Source organism: Tachysurus vachellii, chromosome 1, assembly GCF_030014155.1.
Source record: "Tachysurus vachellii isolate PV-2020 chromosome 1, HZAU_Pvac_v1, whole genome shotgun sequence".
Classification (NCBI taxonomy): domain Eukaryota; kingdom Metazoa; phylum Chordata; class Actinopteri; order Siluriformes; family Bagridae; genus Tachysurus; species Tachysurus vachellii.
In genome coordinates, this window is record NC_083460.1 from 20,301,753 (window position 1) to 20,315,274 (window position 13,522).

Genomic DNA, 13,522 nt, shown 5'->3' on the forward strand with positions numbered 1-13,522 from the left:
AACTAATCCCATGTCTTCTAATAATGTTCCCTAATGGAAGCATGTATATCGAGAAAAGCAGAGGTCCTAGAACTGATCCTTGAGGGACCCCATGATTAACTGGTAGTAAACTGGAGGGTTCACCGTCTAATTCTACAAAATGGTATCGGTCAGATAGGTAGGATCTAAACCAACTTAAAGCTTGTCTATGAATACCTGTGTAATTTTGTAAGCGATCTAGGAGAATGTTGTGATCTATAGTGTCGAATGTTGCACTAAGGTCAAGTAGAACTAATAGTGACATACAGTCTTTGTCCGAAGCTAAGAACAGGCCATTTGTGACATTCACAAGTGCAGTTTCTGTGCTACGGTGGGGCCTGAAACCTGACTGAAACTCTTCGAGGATATTGTTCTCCTGTAAGAAGGAGCTCAGTTGAACAGACACAACCTTTTCAAGTATTTTAGACATAAACGGAAGGTGTGAAATAGGCAGAGGTGGGTAGAGTAGCCAAAAATTGTGCTCAAGTAAAAGTACTGTTACTTCAGAATAATATGACTCAAGTAAAAGTAAAAATTAGACATCCAAATAATTACTTGAATAAGAGTAAAAAAGTACTTGGTGAAAAAACTACTCAAGTACTGAGTAACTGTTGAGTAACGTCTGATTTATTTTTTAACACGACAACAATCAGACAAAAATACAAAATAATCTTTAGGCAAATTATGGCTCATCCAATCAATAAAATAAATTAAAATTGATTAATTACAAAATGGCTTAAATTAAAATAATTCAGGTAAATTCAAATAAATAAAGTAATAATAAATAAAAAATAAATAGGCACAAGTAACACAAATTTCCAAACCTTTATACTTTTTTACCAGGCAGAACTAGAACGAGGCAGCCCATAAATTCTCCTAAACTGTGTGTGTGTGTCTCCAGTGACAGAACAACAGAAGGAAACACACATTTCATTTCTTTTGTGTTGTGATTGTTGCACATTTGATGCCTTGATGAAAAGGCAATAATAATGAAATACATCTCTACTCCTTTAATTAATTTCAGGAAGCCTCTAGTACTTTCCTTAGTTTCAGGTAAGCTAAAGCTTCTGGTTGTAAAGCTGTTTTTGTTTCTCAAAATATCTTCCTTCATGCTCATCAGAACAAAGAAATTTATACAGGTTTGTAACAACATGAGAGTGAGTAAATGATGACAGAATTTTCATTTTGAGTGAACTATCCCTTTAAATATGTGTGTTTGGCCCTGCAAGAAACGACACGTCTGATGTCATCTGTTTGTCAGCTCTTGCAGCGCTGAGTAAAGTTGAGCACATAAAAAAACTCGAAACAGCTGAACTCGACAAAACTGCTGTGTTGCTAACTAACGCGTCCCGCCGCTGAGATTGAGTATGGTAACGTGACGAGACTGCACAACTACGTTTGATTGGTGAAACAGTCACGTGGTAGAGCCTGTCAAAATAAAACATTAAAATTGATGTGTAGAATACCAAAGAGGTAAAAAGAAAAGTAACGAGATCATTGTAGCCTAATGTAGCGGAGTAAGAGTACAGTTTCCTCTTCACAAATCTACTCAAGTAAAAGTAAAAAGTATAGTGATTTAAAACTACTCCTAGAAGTATATTTTTTTCAAAAACTTACTCAAGTAAATGTAACGGAGTAAATGTAACTCGTTACTACCCACCTCTGGAAATAGGTCTGTAATTTGATAGTTCATTTGGATCATTTGGTTTTTTGATGAGTGGCCTAATAACTGCCAACTTGAAAGACGTAGGGAAGTAACCTAAAGATAACGAGGAGTTAATAATATAAAGAAGAGCTTCTTTCAGTAATTTAGTTGGAATGGGGTCTAGTGAACAAGTTGTTGATTTAGTTGTAGTAATAATCTAACTCTTCCTGTCCTGTACTTGCAAAGCAATGTAGTTGTGTGTCTAGAGCCTTAGGTGAGACTGGGTCGCTAGTTGCTCTCATATGTTGAGCGTCACCTATTTTATTCCTGATACTTTCGATTTTATCAGTGAAGAATCTCATAAAATCCTCACTACTGAACTGTGATGGAATAGTGTGTTCAGATTTCTGTTTTTTTGTTAATCTAGCCACTGTGCTAAATAAAAACCTGGGATTTTTCTGGTTATTTTCTATGAGTTTGCTCAGGTGCTCAGCCCTGGCAGCTTTTAGAGCCTGTCTATAGTTGGACATACTTTCCTTATACGCAATTCTAAAAACCTCTAATTTAGTTTTTCTCCACTTTCGCTCGAGGTTACTGGTTTCTCTCTTGAAGGTGTGAGTATGACTATTATACCAAGGTGCAAGCGTTTTATCTCTAACCTTCTGTAATCTGATTGGGGTAACAGTGTCTAATGTGCGAGTGAATGTAGCGCCTATGCTGTTAGTAATTTCATCTAGATCGTTTGTGTCTAAGGGTACAGTAAGATGTCCAGCCAGATCAGGCAGGTTATTTGAGAATCTGTCTTTAATGGTCGGAATAATAGTTCTACCGAGTCGATAACGTGGTGAGACACAGTTAGTCTGTTCTACAGGTAGTGTGTACATTATGAGGTAATGGTCTGTGATGTCATCACTTTGAGGAATGATATCTATATCAGTGACATCTATTCTGTGTGATGTTATTAAATCTAGTGTATGATTACGACGGGGAGTTGCTCTAGTGATGTTTTGTTTAAGCCCAAGTGAGTTAGTAAGTCCATGAATGGAGTCCTGGAGTCCTAACGCATCATTTGTGTCGTCAACATGAATGTTAAAATCTCCTACAATTAATGCTTTATCAAAGCTAACCAATAGGTCAGAAAGAAAATCTGTGAATTCTCTAAGAAAATCGGTGTACTGTAGGGCCCTGGGGGTCTGTACACGGTCGTATGTTATGCTCGCTGGTATGTTGGAAGTGGTCCGGACACGATGATCCTCGCTGTGGGTGCTGTGCTGCGAACTGTCTCCACCAGAGTGTTGAAGTCTCTCTTCAGGATCTCCGACTGCCTCAGGCTGGTGTCGTTCGAGCCGGCGGTGTTTCTGCTCACGACCCTAGGTACCTGTGCAGCGACAATAAAAACCATACAGGAGGTGATTTAATAACTGCTTCTTTTCTGCAATCCTAGGTCTGAAGAGTTGTTGGAGTGGACCAACGAAGCTCCTCACAAGATGATCCAGTATGGTTTGTACATATCTTTTAGTTTTATATTATAGACGACAGCATACAAAAGGATACTTTACAACAATATTAATAAAATAAGATCAAATTTATTTTTCAAAGCTAAAATATGGCGGTTTTGCCTAGTTAGGGTTAGGGTTAGCAGGATGAGGGGATGTGGTAGCCTAGTGGTTAAGGTGTTGGGCTACCAATCGAAAGGTTGCGAGTTCGATTCCTACATCCACCAAGCTGCCACTGCTGGGCCCCTGAGCAAGGCCCTTAATGCTCAGTTGTATAAAAAAATGAGATAAAATGTAAGTCGCTCTGGATAAGGGCATCTGCTAAATAATGTAATATAGATAGACAGGCAGAAAGATATTTTACTTTATTCACAAATATTTATAGATAAATACAATAAAATAATAGTAAGTAAATGGTAAACATGTGCAAAGGTGCCTATTAAAATGAAGTAGCACTAATAATACATTTTTATTTAATAGAAATTAGGTAGAGCTGAACTCTGCATGCACATCAGCTGTAGTCATTGTGCTCTTTCATTGCCCAATTCATGATTTTCTAACACACAGGAGTGAGTTTCCACAGCTACTGGTGAATGCATGACATCAGAAACGACGATGACTTCTGCTGACATTTCATCTCTGTTCTGAATGAAATGCCATTTCGGCACATGTTCGGCTCACGTGCGGCACGTACTGAAATAGAGTCATGAACTGAGGACAATAGATCTACAAGCTCTAGTTTTCCACATTCGATTGATTTCATTTAACAGACTGCTAAAGCAGAAACCGGTGAAGATGAAGATTTAGTCAAATTTTCAGAGCATTACTTCAGACTGTTACATTGTGAAGAATATCCTAGGTTTTCCTAACTCAATGCAATTTAATAGCATATTACAATCTGTAAAATATAATGCATACAAGAAAATAATTTATTAATATATATACCTCTATAAAAAAAGCATTTGCATATTCAAAACATTCATACCAACTAATTATACTAATGTAACCTTGTCATTGTTCTTTTTCCGCCGTCTTGTCTTTCCATTTTTTTTTTTTGCCAGTTCAAGACAGCACTAAAGACTTTTTCTTTTCTCCTGGCCTTCATGCACTGAAGCGGTTTCAAATTTACAGAACAATTTCCACAGAGGCCACACATTTCCTGGTGGATGTCAGGTGGATTCAGGGACACGTGCTGTCTGCACTTTCTGGAAATGCTATTCCTCGTGTCAGAGGTCTAACAACTCAGACCAAGGCTTCCTCTTCTGATAACCGACTGAGACTTTTGGCATTTACTTTGCAAAACAAACACACGGTTCACATGAGTCACGCAGAAACGTTTTGCTTTATAAGACCTCGATCTTTTTTGTTCTTTAGGTTGTACAAGTGCTTACAAAATGGTTCACATTATTTAACATATTGTTTTTGAGTTAAAGCTCAAATTGTTATTAAAGCCTGCTTCTTTGGTGAACCTAAAGAATTGTCGTTTCTGAAGCATTTTCAAGGTGAAAAGAATGACATCCTGACAATCCAAACTTGGACAATCTTGACTGTTGTTACTAAAAATAAAGGACAGGAAACACTCAGAACATGCCAAGGCTCCTGTTTCACTCCAGTATAATAATAATAATACAAAAAAAAACAATTTCAACAGACATCAAGCTGTGATAATTTATGGAATATGAAATTGTCATAGCCTTGATTCGTCCGTGTGAATAAATATGAATAGAGTCACGTCATGGACCACTCTAGAGCGTGTTTCCTTGCAAACTCAGTCTGTTAATCCTGACACTCTTCTTACATTGATCTATAATTGTACTATCTATACAGAAATATACTCGCTGACCAGACCTCACTTTGCTCTCAATAAGGTCTCAATTCTTCATTTGCATGGATTCCACTAGGTACTGGAAAAATTCTGCTCCACGTTATTTTGGCGCATGATTCCTGCAGATTTTTCAGCACATTAATGCTGTGAATCTACCAGATCCAAAGGTCAGCATTCAGATATAGTGACTGGGAAGACCATTGAACAACACTGAGCTCGTGTTCATGAACCCAGTTTGAGATGACTTTTTCTTTGTGACATAGTGCAATATTATGCTGGAAGTAGCTGTTAGACGATGGTAAATTGTGGCCATGAAATTCAGGCAATGGCTGATTGGCTTTAACAGCCCAAAGTGTTCCAAGAAAACATTCCCCACACCATCACACCACCTCCATCAGCCTGGATCGTTGACACGGGGAAGGTTAAAGGTGGGGTGTCCGTTGTTTGAAAGCCAATGTTGACATTTGAAATCACGAAAACAATCACGCCCCTAACCCAAATGGGTCCCATCCCTGTATTGATAGCTCCGCCCACACATACATAGGTAACCCAGGCAACTAATGAAAAGAACGTGTCTTTATCATAGCTGAAGGGAAGAACAATATGATTGCAGATAAACAAACAAGCAAAAATGACACACAGTAGTGACGTGACATATGGCTAAGTATGGTGACCCATACTCAGAATTCGTTCTCTGCATTTAACCCATCCAAAGTGCACACACACCCGAGACTCGAACCCACTTATTTTAAGATACTGGTGATAGGGAGATAGTCAGACAACCTTACGTACTAGCATTAAGAGAGGTAAGAGACGTGTTTAAGATACTGGTGATAGGGAGATAGTCACTCGCTAGTCAGACTCGCTAACCATTAGGCCACGACTGGCACCAAATTCAGACCCCACCATCTGTGCCTATTTGCCTGAAAGTTTGATGTGTTGTGCATTCTAAAATTCTCAGCACAATATTACAGAGTGTTAGGTACTAGCCTACTAGCCTAGCCTAGTCAAATTGAACCAGTCTGTCTCTTCTGCATGATTAAATCTAACTGGATGTTTTTTCTTTAGTGCACCTTTCAAAATTAACTCTAGAGACTGTGAGAATCCCAAGAGATGTGTAGAAATACTCAAGCTACCCCACAGGCAACAGATGTGAACAATACCTGAAGCTGCTAGGCTGCATTGCTGCCACACGATTACACAATTGGCTAATATACCATTTACTATTTGTTGCTTGCTGCCAATAACTCAGTCGAAATCAAAGCTGAGTCTATTTTCTCACTCCAGGAAAATACGTGTCAAATATGTTTTTGTAGAATTAAAGGAAAATAATACTAGGTGTTGGTTCATGAAATCCAGTTGTAAGGATCTTCACTTGACATTTATTATTTTATAAAGGATATTGCTTTTGTTTGCTGTTTTATATACTTATGCTGAAAATCAGTAACCAGGAAACACACACACACACACCGTTCTTGACGTCAAGTGTAAATTCAAGCCAAAAAGCAATAAACTGCCACTGCTGCAGCGGAAGCAATACTAGATTGCCCGACTAATTTCATTGAAAGAGAAATATAGCATGCCAAACCCGAGACTGTAAGAAAGTAATTATCACAGTCAGTACCCCCGTGTTGCAGCACGTCTCTTACCTCTCTTAATGCTAGTACGTAAGGTTGTCTGACTATCTCCCTATCACCAGTATCTTAAAATAAGGTTTTAAAGAGAGCACATAAAGCTCATTCAATTAACTGTGTCTCAGACCAACGATCGACTGTTTGTGCCAATTAAAGGTGAGGTGCACAATGTTTGAAAAATGCTTCAGAGTCGGGCCGACAAACAAAACAAATGAGCAGAAAGGGGCGTGTCATGTCAATATGCGCCGGAGAGAGTGTTTAGTGCGCATGTGTGACTAACACAAAGCGATTGAAACATTGACATGGCGGATACCTGCTGTTACCTCTGCCTCGGGTTCTAGGTGTTGAATGTCGTCTTCCGCATGAAACAAAGCTAAACCTTTCATGCTACAACACACAGTACTACAAAAACACATTTGTATTACCATAGTATTACTCATTGTGTTCATTTATTGATAAAAATATCCCTTCGGTCAGCTGCCCCAGCAGGTTCCGCCATAATAGTTGCCTGGGTTGCGTATGTATGTGTGGGGCGGAGCTATAAAAACAGGGGTGACACCCATTTGGGTTAGGGGCGTTTTTGTTTTGGTGATTTCAAATGTCAACATTGGCTTTCAAACATCGTGCACCCCACCTTTAACATTATCCAGAGAATAATTAGCTGAACTCTTTTCTTTATTCTGAGAGTACACCATCTTAGAGGAGGCCAGACTGTAATCCAAATGATCATTTTGATGGCTTTACAATATATACTTGAGCTACAGTACAGATATTTCCATGGTAACTCTTTTAGAAGCAATACTGCGAAGACCAGGATTACAATGAATTCAGTTTCACAGTGAGATTTTCTTCTCCCCAGAAATCACTGCTCAACTCGTGACATACATGTCACGGAGACGGTTACAGGTGTGAACTCGGATCCTTCAGTTGGAAGAAGTGTGTGACAGCATGCCTAGGACAAGAGATCTGATTTTATCTGTCAGTACTCATAGGAGAGTTTTCTTACTGCAGCTGACACAATTTCTTCTCATTACCCTGCTTTAAAAATGATCAGAAAAAAGGCTAGATGGGATCCAGCCTGAGCTACTAAAAAATATATCAAGGGAATGTCTCTCATTTGGTGTTGAATTATTCTTTAAACCAGGGATCCTAAATTTAGCCCAGAGGATATGGACTGAAGTGTTTTCTTCTCTCATGTGAACGCATGTGATCCAAGGAATCACTAATTAACTCCTTCATAACTGGGTGAGGTTTGTGGGGGAAAAAGCCCAGCGTGCAGAGAAGGGAGTTTGTAGCCAAAGATATTATTATATTAAGTTTCGAGTTTCTTGAACTGAGCTGATTTTAATATTGGTGTAGTTTGATATGTATGGATTTAGCTAAATGCTGAATCAGTGCAAAATTCTCTGATCTGGCTAAAACAGGTTACTAGTACCCCTTTTCCACCAAAAAGAACCGGGTGCTGGTTCAGAGCTAGTGCTGGTTCAAAGTTGGTTCCACTGGCGAACCTTGTAAGAACCGGTTTGCCTTTCCATTGGCTAGAGAGGCATCACAGAGAGGCATCACATTAATTACTGTTAATGCTCATAGCTTTGGGAACCTACATTGGCATCCAAATGCGGCGAATCCAACGTGTACGTGCAGCTCCATGTAATTTGTATAAACGGAGAAAGTACATAACGTTATTTTATCATTAACACAGAAAAAAATTTGCCTTAGCATGTAGCTACCTACATGTGTGCTGATAATTGATCATATTTTGGTAAAGTAAAAGTGTATTAAACATTAGTATACTTAAGGTACGTTATCATATGCGCTAACAGTAGCCCCACCCACAGCCCCTGACACAAGCGGTTCTTAAATCTAGACCAGCAACGTTTTGGTGTTACTTAAGAGCCAGTGCTTTGGCTGTCGAAAACGAAAGAACTGGTTCTAAATTAGGCTCCGAACGAGCACTCAAACTGCCTCGGTGGAAAAGGGGCATAGGAGCGAGCTGAGGCCAGCCTTATGGAAGACTGCCAAAACTCGTGGCCCAGTTCTATATGGCCACAGTGGAGCAGGAGGCAAGCACTGACTGATTCAGATGCCATAACAACTGGCAAAATAACAGCAGCTAAATATTCCATAACAAGGTTAATAGCACCTCACATTATGCCTTGAGCCACAGATAATGTAGAGAAGATAATGTGATAAAGGTCTGTAGAGGTCACAAACCTGAATGGGTGTGTTGAAAAGATTTGAACATTTTTTTATAGCAGTAGTTCTATAGACCTTTTCCTATATGCCTATTCACACTGAACTTTATAGCATCAAAACCTTATAGCATCATTTTTCTTTACATGCCTGAACAAGATTCAATGTCTAATAACCTGTGAATTGATAACAATGTCACCATCTTACAAAATCCACAGGAGAAACCTAAGAATAATTTTAAAAAATTTCAGAATTCATGTAAATTAAAGCCAGCGTTTCCACTTAAGTAAAAAAAAAAAAAAAAATACCAGTAAATAATGGCAGATTTATGCTACACTTATTAAATTTAATCAGGGACAGGAGGCCCATTTAGTTTGGTTTTAATCTGACCCATTATGAATGTTCAAAATGAACCCAAAATGAATGTTCACTGGGTTCGCCATTTTTTCTGTACACTTATAAGTTTATGGTTATAAATATTTTTTTTCCATCCACTGATCTAGCTCCAGATAGACATTTCATAACATTTTCAAATTTATGGGAGATTGTGAGAATTCCTGGCATTCTTGGATTGAGTTCTATGTACATTTTGTGTTAAAGGTGGGGTCTCCGTTGCTTGAGAAATGCTTCAGAAAACTGCGTTGGGCCGCCAAACAAAACAAAAACAAAACTAACGTGTAGCCAATGAGCAGAAAGGGGCGCGTCTTGTCAATATGGGCGAGAGAGAGTGTTCAGTGTGCATGTGTGACATTAGCAGAAAGCGGTTTTAACATTGACATGGAGGATAAAAACAGAGAAAGAAAGCAAAGAAAGGCTTACGAAAGGCAAGAAGTAGGACACATGTTAATATAGGATCAGCTTTCCAGCGCTGGAGAGAACTGAAGGAGTGGGAAGGCCTGGAATGGGACGCCGAGGTTGCTTTTTTCCTTCTCGAAAGTCATCAAGCAATCAAGGAACAACTTTGGCAGAGTAAATATAGTGGGTTTACCACAAGATGTATAATATAACTGATAAGACTAGACATCTTACTGCTGAGAATAGCATAGTGGGTTATTTCTGAAGCAGAGAGTCTGATGATATAAATCTGCTCAGATTTAGCCAAACACTTTAAAACTCGTTAGACATCACTACACTGTAAACAGACAATGACCATAAATCGTACTGCGGAAGCAGCCATGCATCGTTTATCCTACAGGGTCTCAGGGAACCTGGAGCCTATTCTAGGAGGTACAGTACACCCTGGACAGGATGCTAGTCACACACAAACACTCACATACCCATTTAGAGATGAGACAACAATCAGCCTACAAGAAGTCTTTGGATTGGGGTAGGAAACTGGAGTAATCAGTGGAATCCCACAAGGCACAGGGTGAAAATAAAAACTCCACATGCACACAGTGGAGGTGGGAATCAAACCCCCAACCATGGAGGTGTGAGACAAACGTGCTAACCATGCCAACATGTCTTCAACTATAAAAGCCACCCTAGAGTTTTACCTGAAGTGCTCTAAAATGGCCAGGACAATGACCTGAATACAAAGGAGAATGACTTTCCCTCGCTGAAGATAAGATTAAAGGAGCTAAAGACAGTTGTTAAAGGACTGAAAGACCAACACTGGGGAAGAAACCAGTGTCTGGTTATGGCTACGTGTTTCAGACTTCAGCCAGCCATCAAGGATCTGCAAACAAGTATTAAAGATGTATTAATAATAATTTCATTTATCATAATGTAAGTTTGACCAATTATTTTTGGTCCATATATAATGTGTTCCATAATTCATAATTCAAAGTTCCGTAATTCTGACACCATCCAGATTTGCATGTTCAATCCATCACTAAACTCCAGTATGCTGTGGTAGAGAGCTAAAAGTAGAACTTTGTCGATCTCCAAAAAAAAGCATGGTTCTGACTGTGTCTGTCGCAGTCACATGGTGATTGAATAGGAAAATGTTTGTGCAGTAGATCTTACTGTGGGATAATGTGATCAATGTCTGTGCTCAGAACACAGAGCCCTCTTTTGCTTGTCCGCATTTTATCACAGCTAAGTGGGTGAAATTGAATCTTTAGCATAGCTTGATTTAATCCAGAATTCTATGCCTCTAAAACTGGATCTAAGCTCTTCTTTCCTTGGAGAAAGAAATATTTTTTTACAAATATTTTTAAGATGCTAGCGTCTATACTTTCTGGTAGCGCTAGTGTACCTTTAAGAACAAGTCTGAGGTTGTAACTGAGCTAACCTGACAAAAGCAGACCAAGGAAGCCTGGTGGATTGCATTTCTCAGGCTTAGAAACCAAGAGCTAAATAATTTAGCCATGAAATAGCAGGTACTGTAACCACAGCTGCCGTATCATTCCATTAAGCTGCATGGTCCTTCACCCTTCACAAAACGAGGTCATGCTGCTACCGTTACAAATGCACACAGTGTAAAATTCCACAAAACAAATGTAGCGTGACTACAGATGAAGATCACTATGCATATTTATTTCTTTTACTCTGCAAATATTTCAGCTAAATTATTTTCATACATTCTTTCAAGGATTATGAATTTTACGCACGAGAGGTTGATATTTTTATCGCTTCTCTCCACAGTTACAATTATGATACCTTTTGATGTTTTATAAAATGATGGTGCACCTTGAATGAATTAAATCGGGGCATAAGAACAGCGGAATTTGATTCATTCCATATCCCAACTGAAGAGGTTGGGGTCAGAGCACAGGGGCAGTTATGATACAGTTCCCCTAGAGCAGGGAGGGTTAAGGGGTCTTGCTCAATTCCCCAACAGCGGCAGCTTGACGGTGCTGAGCTCGGACTTAAGGGACTTTCCAATTAACATCCCAGCACCTTAAACACTTGAGCCACTATTGCCCCGAAAACAAAAAAGGGGAGAGCGCGAATGCAGTCCCTTAATATCAGAAATTAAGCAGTCGAGATTCCTGCATTTGGGGAATTCACAAAGATTAGCACAGCCTTTGTGCAATAGCTGAGCCTTGTTTCATGCAAACCACCTCCTTGATCATGATATTGCCCCTGTAAGGTAAGTACTTGTCACCCTTTGAGCTTATACCAATTTGGAGAAAAAAAAAGAAGACAAAGCTGCACCATCGACCCACAGGCACGTGATAGTATTGTTATCTGCAGAAAACCCACGCTTTCCTAAGCACCCAAACACAGAATGACTTCACAACAATGAAAGAGCTTGAACACCAGCTTTAATCTGTCTTTTGAGCTGTGAAGCTAAAGCTATTGTACTTTCAAACATAGAAGTCTGGGACACACCTCATAAGAGAGGTAACAGAAATGAGTAAGGTAACAAGCTATTCAACCAATAGGTTTTATGCTTTAGCTTTAAAACCATGAAAATAGATGGTCAGGTTTTGTAACTTTCAGTGACTGTGCATGTTTATTATGTATAGCTGATTATTATAACACATCTATTTTGTTATGTCTGGATTTGGTGAAAACAGTGGGTACTGTTATAATATATTGTCTGGTCTTGGCAGGTAAGAATATTTCCTGTGCCAGCATCTTGTGTATAGAAAGATAACCATTAAGAAATGTGGCACACAAAGATGTAACAGAAAAACGTCTTACTGCGAGTGCAAGCAATACAAATGCATGAGGCAAGGAGCGAGCTATGGAGAGAATAAAGTGAGAGTTTATGTAGGTCATCGCTTGCATCACTTCCCTCAACAAGACAACTTCACAGATCTGGAGAGTGACAGTGCAACTCACAGTTAACAAGGAAGAGAGAGACGGAGAGAGAGAATGAAAGAAGGACTTCTGCCATACATATACAGTTGAAGAGGAAGCACTTCACTAGCCATAATTTTCAACTAGGATTGTGTCTTAATTTATTGAGATTTTAAATGAAAACGCATCTTATGTGGTCTCAGAAACAGTTATGAAGGAAAAAAGGGATCAGTTTTATTTAATATACTTTATGAACATGACGAAGGGGGCGAGGCATCACTGTGACTATCAGTTAGCATGTTTGCCTCGTGGGGCGTGGTGTTAAAGGTGGGGTCTCTGTTGTTTGAAAAAGCCAATGTTGACATTTGAAATCACCAAAACAAACACGCCCCTAACCCAAATGGGTGTCACACCTGTATTGATAGCTCCGCCCCACACATACATACACAACCCAGGCAACTACTGGAAAGAAATGTGTCTGTCATAGCTGAAGGGAAGAACAAGATGATTGCAGATAAACAAACAAGCAAAAATGACACACAAGCGTAATCATGCAAAGGAAAACCAACGTTACTCACCTATCGAGAAGGAAAAAAGTGCCTCTGCGTCTTAAGTAAAGTTGGCCGCATATTCACAGATTGGAGTTTCCTGAGTCAATAACTCCTGAGCTAAACGCTGTTACTAGCAAAACGCGGTTGTAGCTGCCTCTCTACATTATTACGATAGAAAAGAGGTGTTATTTGTGTAGTAACAGCGTTTAGCTCAGGAGTTATTGACTCGGGAAACTCCAATCTGTGAATATGTGGCCAACTTCCCGCTCCTTCAGTTCTCTCCAGAGCTGGAAAGCTGATCCTATATTAACACGGGTCCTACTTCTTGCCTTATCGTAAGCCTTTCTTCGCTTTCTTTCTCTGTTTTTATCCTCCATGTCAATGTTAAAACCGCTTTCTGCTAATGTCACACATGCGCACTGAACACTCTCCCATATTGACAAGACACGCCCCTTTCTGCTCATTGG

At 39.4% G+C, this 13,522-nt stretch overlaps 1 non-coding gene across 1 annotated transcript; it reads right to left on the reverse strand.

The window, feature by feature from the left end:
* Positions 1-11,692: 11,692 nt before the first annotated feature.
* Positions 11,693-11,856, reverse strand: LOC132857124 (U1 spliceosomal RNA). Its single transcript, XR_009649489.1, has one exon. It is a non-coding gene; the product is annotated as a U1 spliceosomal RNA (small nuclear RNA).
* Positions 11,857-13,522: the final 1,666 nt, after the last annotated feature.